The sequence below is a fragment of the Varanus komodoensis genome, unplaced genomic scaffold (genome assembly GCF_004798865.1).
Source record: "Varanus komodoensis strain SLA01 unplaced genomic scaffold, ASM479886v1 scaffold1, whole genome shotgun sequence".
NCBI lineage: Eukaryota > Metazoa > Chordata > Lepidosauria > Squamata > Varanidae > Varanus > Varanus komodoensis.
The window spans coordinates 22,976,241-22,985,379 of NW_025335268.1; the positions used below are offsets into that span (position 1 = coordinate 22,976,241).

General features: G+C 41.2%; 1 protein-coding gene across 1 annotated transcript in view; it reads right to left on the bottom strand.

Annotated features, from left to right (window-relative positions):
- The window catches only part of WDR64 (WD repeat domain 64), a 92,726-nt gene that overhangs the window by 36,534 nt on the left and 47,053 nt on the right, over nucleotides 1–9,139 (bottom strand). The gene's annotated exons all lie outside the window — the stretch shown is intronic.

Genomic DNA, 9,139 nt, shown 5'->3' on the forward strand with positions numbered 1-9,139 from the left:
TCAGAGGGGAAACACAGACCTTTGTGTTAAGCACACCACTGGCAGGAACACTTGACTTTATGTGATAAGGAAGAACAGCGTTCTTTACTTACACCTTATGGACAAATGGATCATACTACAGCTAACATTTGATATCTATCGCATTGTAAACATTGCATTGCAACTGTTGTGCAAACCTTACTGATATTCCTTTGCAAGAAGAAAATATCAAAGCAGCTTACTGAGGTTTTAAAAAAATACTTTATCACATTTTACTTGTGATCAAGAGTAAGCAAAACTAGACTACTTTTCTATTAGAAGAAAGACATTTACATTGCTACCTGTTTGTTCCAGTATGTCTAAAATCTAAGAAGACATGAGTAAATATAGAACATAAGGTTCCAAGAAAAGATTATGCGGCTTGCAACTTTCATGACATCACAACTTGAAAAACAGACAACTACAAGTAATTTCAAAACATAGACCTAAACATTTCCGTTTCTGCCCTCATCAGTAGCTTTGAAATTGATACCAACAGTGGCAGTTTGGAATACTGGGAAATTACATTCCTAGGGAGAAAAAATGGTATACAGCACATTTTCCCCTCTGGATTAAGGCCATATGGACTAAAAGGGCTGAGTCCATACATCCAGTTGTCCTTTCAGGCAAATATGTCCCTATCAGCTGGAAGCAACTGTAAATCTGAAAGCCTTTGTGCAGGTAAGATTTTTGTTTTTGTAAGAATTGTGATTATGACAACTTGTTCTTAGGTCCATTCTAGTTTTTCTGTAAGTTGCATGCAACATTCCTTTTTGATGAATTGCATTACTGGGAGCGCATGCTACTGATTGTCTGATGTGATTTTTGTTAGCAACTGTGCTCCTCAGAGTGATTTCCTGCAGGTAACTGCAGGAAATATATGTTGATTTGCACTGGTATGATCTTGGGTCGAAAATACCTTGTTTAAATGCTGCTTTGACTCACAGTTCACTCAAACTGGATTGCTTTCTCAGTGCAATGCATGGTGAAGAATTCATGGCTTCCATTAAGTGAGCTCAATGCAAGATAATATGGTAGCTATCTTTCATTATCTGGTGGTAATTAGTGGCAGATGGAATGTGCCATTCTTTCAAAGACTGAGCCTTTGCTTCATCCCAGGAGGCTACCAATGTATAATTGATATTGCAGTCGATAATGTGACTAAGGTTTCTGCATTGTTGGAGATGTTCTTTTTGATGCAATATCCCTGGGAAATGTGTGACTCAGAAGGTAGCTTTCTACTGGTATTTGCACTTTCTAAATGCGCTCAAAGTGGCCCTTTGCTCCAACAGAAAATAGCTAGAGGGAAAAAATCTGGAAAATAGCCATAATAGAAGCAGTTTGCTCCCTCTTTCGATGCCTGTCCCTTACTCCCCATGTGAGAGAAGGAAGATGCTGGAGAAGGAGGTCCCCTACTCAGAGGTCAACAAGCTCAAGTATGTTCCAATTTTTGTCACCACACATGTGGGGAGTGGGGCAAGCAAAACCAAAAACTCAAGTGGGAAAAGCCACATTCTATGGGTCCTGCAGGCTCAGGGTATAATTCCCTTCCCTTTTTCTTACGTGATGGTTCAAAATCATTCTCCTTCTGAGATAACCTGTAGTGAGGGAAGGAGTGGAATATGTAAAGAAGAACAACACCTCATGCACATCAAACCTTGTGCATGTAATGCAAGGGAATATTATTTATGTATTCAATATAGTTCTATTTTTCATCTGAAACCTTTCTGAGCTAATTTACAAAACAAAGAATACAATGAGCTAAAACAAACAAACAAAACCCTCTTAAAGCAACAAAAGCAGCAGCAGCAGCTGAAATAGGAATCTGGATTTAAATCTGCCAAATCCCCTCTGTTCTTCAAGATGCCTGGTTATCTGGATTGAAATGTTACTAAGCTGCTGATACTTAGCTTTACCTCATGTTCCTTCCTAATGTCTTCTCCCAGGTTGTGGAGCGCTCGACCATGGGAGTGGAAAAGTGGAAGCTGCCAGCACACCAAACCTGGGACTGTGGCTGGGGAAATCCGCTGATCTACCAGCTTAGGTTGCCTCACCTGCTGCAGCTTTCTCTGGAGAAAGAGGATCAGGCTCCAGCCCAAACTAGGCTACTGTGATGCCCTCTTTGTGGGGCTGCTTGCCACAGGTTTTAGATGGCATTGCAAAGCCCTCCTTCCAAATTTTCAGGGTCCGTCTGAATCCCGTGATACCAGTGGAAGCAGAGTTGGTCACACTGGTTGGAGTTTCTTTCATCAGCTCAGACTGCTAAGCTGTCTAGAGAGAATGGGCCTGGCATCGGTTAACCATGTGTCAGTGACTTTAGTGTACTGGGCTCTGTGTGGGGCTGCCTTTGAAGATGGTTCAGAAACTTCAGCTGCTGCAACATGTGGTGACCTGGAAGTTGATGGGGATGGGCTGATCAGAGCATGTGACTCCAATATTGTATCAGCTGAAGTGCCTCCTGGCACATTCTAAAACCAATTCAACATGCTGGGTTTGATCTTTAAAGCCCTAATAAGTTTGGGACCAGCTTATTTGAAGGCTTGCTTCTATAGCAACATGCCACAATGCAAGAGTAATGTGCTGGCCTTACTCGTGAGCCAACAGTGAAAGCAATTTGTTTAGCAGGTACAGCAGGCAGGGCCTTTTCCTCATTGGCCCCACTTTTAGGAAACCCTATTCCAATAGGGGTCCTTAAGGTCCTGTCAACACAACCGGCATGATATTGGTGTATCCCTGTGACAGCTGTGCTTTGTATCAATGAAACTTCTGGCCTGTACTTAAAAGCAGCCCTATGCAGAGAACATTACAGTAGCCTGGTTATAACTGAGGCCTAATTTCTTTCTTCTGATAAGGTTTCAGCTGGTAAGGTAGCCGAAGCTGGTGAAAGGCACCCATTTGCCTTCACGTGCGTGAACTGCCTTGATCTGAAGGTGCCTCGAAAATCAACATTAGTTTATATCTTCCTGTAAAAGCTGGTGTGGTTATTCTTTTCTTTTTTAGTCCACTGTTATGGTGGTGGTGCAGGTTCGCACAGTGTGGTTTTCTGGAAGTTTTGTGGCATGCCACATTATGATGCATGACTTAAAAACACCCTTCTGTCCGAAAAGCCTGCCCCGTGCCTGAAGAGGTGTTTCAAAGCAAAGAGCACATTTCATATGCAATTTATTAAATTACTAACATTCTGGGGACTTGTTGCCATAAATAGAGTTAATCTGATTGGAGTTTAAGGGCTCATACTGACAGCCAGATGGCCATCCAATTCCTTGATGGCTTCTTTGCATGAGCACATCTGCCATAAACTACCTGCTTCTGAGGTCTTGCTCCCTGCCTCCCAGGAGATTGGGAACTAGCCATGGCAGCGATGGGTGGCTGGCATCCTCACCAGCAGCGCCGCATCACCTCCTCCTTCCCCTGAATGACCAGCAGCACAAAACATGCTGTGACATCACCTCCATCCACTTCACTGGCTGGTGGGGAAGTCTGAGGGACCATGTCTTGCCACTGGTTTAAGAGGTATTAGACTGCAACTCCTATCAGCCCCAGCCCCACGAAAAAGGGTCAGGGATTTTGGGAGCTGTAGTAAAAAAATGTCTGGAGGGAACTAGTTTAGGGACTACATCAGGTATTACAAAGGTTCACAGAGCTTTTCTACATAAGGCAGTTAATCCGTATAACTACTTTTAATTTTGTCACAGATCCGAGCTATGCATACGGAGCTTTTCCTTTCCTGCTTTTATACCATGTATGTGAAAAATACCTGTGTGGTGCTTTGCTATAGCAGAATATCACAATTACAATTACTTCCCTAGTTTAAAAACACAAAAACAAAACATGGAGCTCTTAAAAAAGAAGTGAAATTGGAGGATTACAGCTTTGTCTAAACAACCCATAAACATTTTTTAGCCAGTTTCTTTGCCTACATGGTTTACTCATTGACTAAGTGTCATCATACCTATTAAAGGCAGCTTTCCCTAAAGCTCAGACTAGTTATTTATTAATTAATGTAGTCACTTGTTAAATCACATTTTTCTACCGAAGGTGCTCAGTCTGGCTATTTTGCATCCTCATGTTTAGATACCAAGCCAAAAATATTCCCCCTCAGGAAAACACATTAATGAATGCTTCTTAATGCATTCATTATGATGCATCACTCACAACAATGTCCATTCTCTCCAATGATATCTAACAACATGGTGAAATTAGATATTATAAAAGAAACACCACACTCATCAAATAAGAAGCTGAAAAACCCAGTGGATGCCAACAACAAGGTTAAAAACCAAACATTAAATTTGTCTCCTTGTTTCAAAATCTGTTAGCAACAATAAAACAGGTTAATTTTTTTCTGTGGAAACCCTGACATATAAACAATATATATTGTGTTATCTTATTGTCTTATTCATTCAAATGTATGTTCATATCTCTATAATATATAACAAATAATATATAGTTAATTTCTCATTTCAGTTGCTAGAGGCCAATACTATCTGAATAACTCAAGTGCTGTAGTTAAAATAGGAAGGAAATAATTTTGTTTCCCAGTGTAGCCATATAATTTTATATTAACTTATCCAGCAGAGGCAAATAATAAATTAGGTCATGAACTTAAAGCTTGTAGTACATCAAATTTGACCTAAAACATTATTTTAAGCATGATTTCTAACGGCAATTGCTTTTTAAATCACTTTACCTAGCATCAGAATAGGAATTGGAAGTGTCCATTTCATAAGGAAATCTCTGGAATACATTCATTTGAAATAAAGAGCATGCACTAGTGACTCACTCTTCCACTGGCATCAGTGGTCTTAGATAAGCTTAACTCTGCCTGCATCATTCCCTTTGTGAGATCACATGTAGATTTTTTGGCCACTGGCTGCGGTGATTATGCAAACCATGGTTTCTGACGTGAGTACCTTTGACATGGTTTGCCGCAAGCAGCGCTCGGAGATTTCGTGCCAGTGGATAGAACAAAGCACACACGTATGACTGCATGAGCTTAGGCACAAAGAGTAGCTGTGAAGTTCCAACACATTTGTCTAGAACATTTGGAGGTGACATGTGATAAATCCCTTGTGAGCACTTTTATTTATAGCAGCCATACTACTCTGATTCTGGCAAAGAACAAAACTTGCCCTGATGAACTAACAAGCAACCTGACCGTGTTATTTGCATGTAGACCGGAAAACTATGGAAGAGCTAAATACAGCACCCTGCCCATATGGCAAAGGATAGTTCCACCCCATGTTTACTTTAAAAAGACATGCTCAGAACTGTGTCTTTCTAAAGACTTATATTCTATAACTATGCAAAACTGCAAACAGAAGAGCCTTACTATAGAACTTATCTACAATGTACCTGCTTGTCACTGGTCCTGCTCCTTCTGCATTTTTCCCTATGACATTATAAATGATGCAATTGCCTAATATCGAGCCAGACCACTAGTCTGTCTAGCCTAGCACAGTCTGCTCTGACTGGCAGCACCCTGAGATAGCTTTACCACCCTCATTACTGAGCATCCTTTAATGGTTATGGAAGGGACAGAATGTGGGGGATTCTGCATGCAAAACTTTGTTCTACAAGTGCATCTAGCCCCTTCTCAGGGATAGGCTCCTGTTCCAACAAGCCAAATATTATCATCTGTTACTATAAAAATGTAATTCCCCCTGTGATAGTCAGTTCGGTTCTATGACAAAGTGATTGCAGGCTGAATGACCATCACAGGTTCCTTTAGTTTTTGCATATTACTGTAGTAGTAACTACATATCTTACAGGGCTTTCCATGGCTGACACATACACTGAGTTAAACTTATTCTAAGTACTGTTATTATTGTTCTTGTCATAATCCAGAGGTGCCAATCCATCAACAGAAGAAGCCCTTTTGTTTGCAGAGGAGACTTCAAAGTAGGAGAGCCCTTTAAAACAATGTGACTTCTGCTGTTTCCCGCTCTGCAGTTGCACATGACACTTCCTACTATTCTGGAGGATCCCTATACTCTTAGAACAGATTTTTGGAGTATTACAGTGGAAGGCAAAACAGTGGAAATCACCTCCCCATCTCTTCTGTTAGTGGAGGCACCTACCAAGTCAAAACCCACCCACAAAAGAAAGGCAACAAGTGGATTCAGCCCATATTCTAAGCTTAATCTTATCTGAAAATTATTTATCAATCCCATAAGTTAATTACATTTTTATGGAATACTGTAATTCCTTTCATATACTTGTGGTGTACTGGTTTTACCAGATAACCCTGAAATTTTGTTATACATGGGGATGAAATATTGAAAATACCCAACTATCTCCTCACCAATCATTTTAGCTTGCCTGTATTACTATAGTTTCTTATAAATATGATAATAAAATAATAAAATTCTCGGGGCTGTTACATCAGAGGAAGTAGAAAAGCAATTAACACATAAATTGTATTATGCTCACTCCAGCTCTTTTTGAGGAGAAAACCTGAAATAATCACATTTTAAATGAACAGTTATATTTCTGTGCATGCATTGTTAACATACATGATGCATCAGATCAGATGTCCCAAATGTCTTTGTTCCAATTATCATGATTGGAATTTCACAGTACATTACAGATAATCAAGGATTAAATTTTTAGTGATGCTTTGACATCAACATGCTAACAGCACAGCTGCCCTCTTTCTGAAGCAGGATACAACATATGCTCTATCAATATATCCAGAAAACAATAGTGTTGACTTCTGAATAGTTAGAATGAGCTTTAACATGAATCCTCTCAGGCAGGGATCAAATAGATCCATTCAGCTTTCAGGGCACATGAAATGCCCTCTGGGTGATGCCAGAAACTGGGTTTTAAAGACACTTGGTGGAGAAGACAGTGCTTCCACAGTTGAGCTGTGAAATAAGAGTAAAACTGAAAAATCCACTTAGTTAAAGCAATTCATATTGCTTATACATGATTTAGTACATATATGCTTTATTACCAATGTATTGTATATTTTGCACTGTTGATTAACAAACTGGTGCTTTCTTAAGTATAAAAGTGAATGTTTATAACCTTGCTGTTAATTGATTTTCCACATTATTTGCTTTTTCTAATTATTCCATGATTTGGTATGATGTTTGCTGCTTTGGGCTTCCTTTTGAAGGGAAAAGTAGGGTAGAAACAACTGAAAAAACCAAATGAATTAACATGGAAGTTCTACTTGAAGTCTGGACTTCTATATATTTAAGATTATCGGTGGGGTTTTTTGAAAGGATTTAAAAATATGGTGGGGGGAGATACTCAGTATATCATCAGCCATTTAGGCATACAGTGCTATGGTCACTGGTGAGTCACGGGATATTTCAAACTCCCCCTCCAAGCAGCATTACTTGGAGCAGATAACTGGAAGTCAGCCGACATGTCAGAATCATCATGCTGTAATGTGATACAATATTATAAACTACACCTGCTCAGCATGGTGGCTATAATGTGTTGGATATAGGCAGAATGATTTGGTTCCACTCAGCAAATTATACAATGGAACCCTGTGCTTCAACCGGATTTACCAAACTCCCAGAAACATGGTCTATAATCCATTTGGTTTGCAAATGCTTGTACCAGAAGCCTGAGGAATTCAGCAGCTGTGGAAGCTTCCTCAGTATGTTAGTTCAGGGTCTTCGTTTTTTGAACCCATGAGCTAATTTAAGAATGTAAAAAACTGCTCTGGACAACAAAACATCTAATCAGTGGATTGTCACTTTGGTATCTGCCTGCTGCATCTTATTCAGCAAAACCTTTTGTTTCATGTTTATTGGACATCACATTAATAGCGGATTGTCTAATTTGACTAATTGCTGGTGATGCGATTCAGCTAGTGCTTCTTTTAAACTTATTATTCTGGCAATGTCCAGTACTTATTTCCTCTGGAGAGGAGACTATTACACAGAAAAATTTGTACTCAACTGTCTTTAATGTTTCATGATGTACACACTTCTTAAATTACTTACCTGTTTCATGGAAATTTACAAATGCAAGAGGAAATGGATCCTCAGATCTTTCTGACAGCTGAAAGAATGATATTATAAACCGGCCATATAAGCACTCACCTCATGTAATGGAACAGATTAGAAACCTTACAGTGTTGTTGATAATGAATACGTGGTGTACAGGCACTAACTTCAAATGGATACTTGCTTGGATTTGGGCTGCTTTTGCTGAAGCCTAGGTATAATTGCTAGAAAGTTGTATGCATTTCATGGAAATCCATGTACAAGTGTTTAAATGGAGGAAAAAACCTAAAAATGCTTTTCTGAGTGTGTGGTAGTTCACGCCATACGTAACCAAAAGCTTCCTCTAAGTCAGGGGTCCTTAAACTTTTTCAACAGGGGGCCAGTTGAAAGGTGCTGGCTATGGGTGCAGGCCGCCAAGGTGGTGCAGGCGGGGGGGGGGTGCGGGCCAGGGCAGCGCGCGGGCAGTGAGGCAGGGACACCCGTGCAGGGACGGGTGCACGCGGAGATCGTTTTCTCCGAGTGAGTCCAAAACAATCTCCTTACGAGCAAACCGCTGCACAGAGAGGCGCCGACTTGCTCCTACGGAGATCATTTTGGACTCGCTCGGAGAAAACGATCTCCTGGCGAGCAAGCCACCACGGGGCCCATGCACAGCAAGGCACCACCTTGCTCGCAAGGAGATCCTTTTCTCCAAACGAGTCCAAAATGATCTGCACATGAGCAAGCCACCTCCTCACCATGTGCGCACATGCCCGGCGAGTCCAAAACCTCTATGGCGGGCTGGATAAACGGGCATGGCGGGCTGGATCTGGCCCACGGGCTGTAGTTTGAGGACCCATGCTCTACGTGATGCCATCAGTACTCCGCATCAGCACAGAAGCCCCTGCGCATATCATGGGCAGATCAGCATGGGCAGATCTGGGTGAATGCCCAGTCAGATCCAGCACAACTCTGCTATGGCCAAGCTAATAAACCTACCACCAGATTTTGCCTGAAAATGACATCTCTAAGAGCAACTCTAAGACCAACGGAGGTCCTGTTGGTTGGCGGTTCGGGCTTCGGAGAAGGTGACCTGAACCTTGTCCTGAATGGGGTTGCACTCCCTCCTAGGGACAAGGTCCGCAGCTTGGGAGTGCTCCTCGACCCGGAGC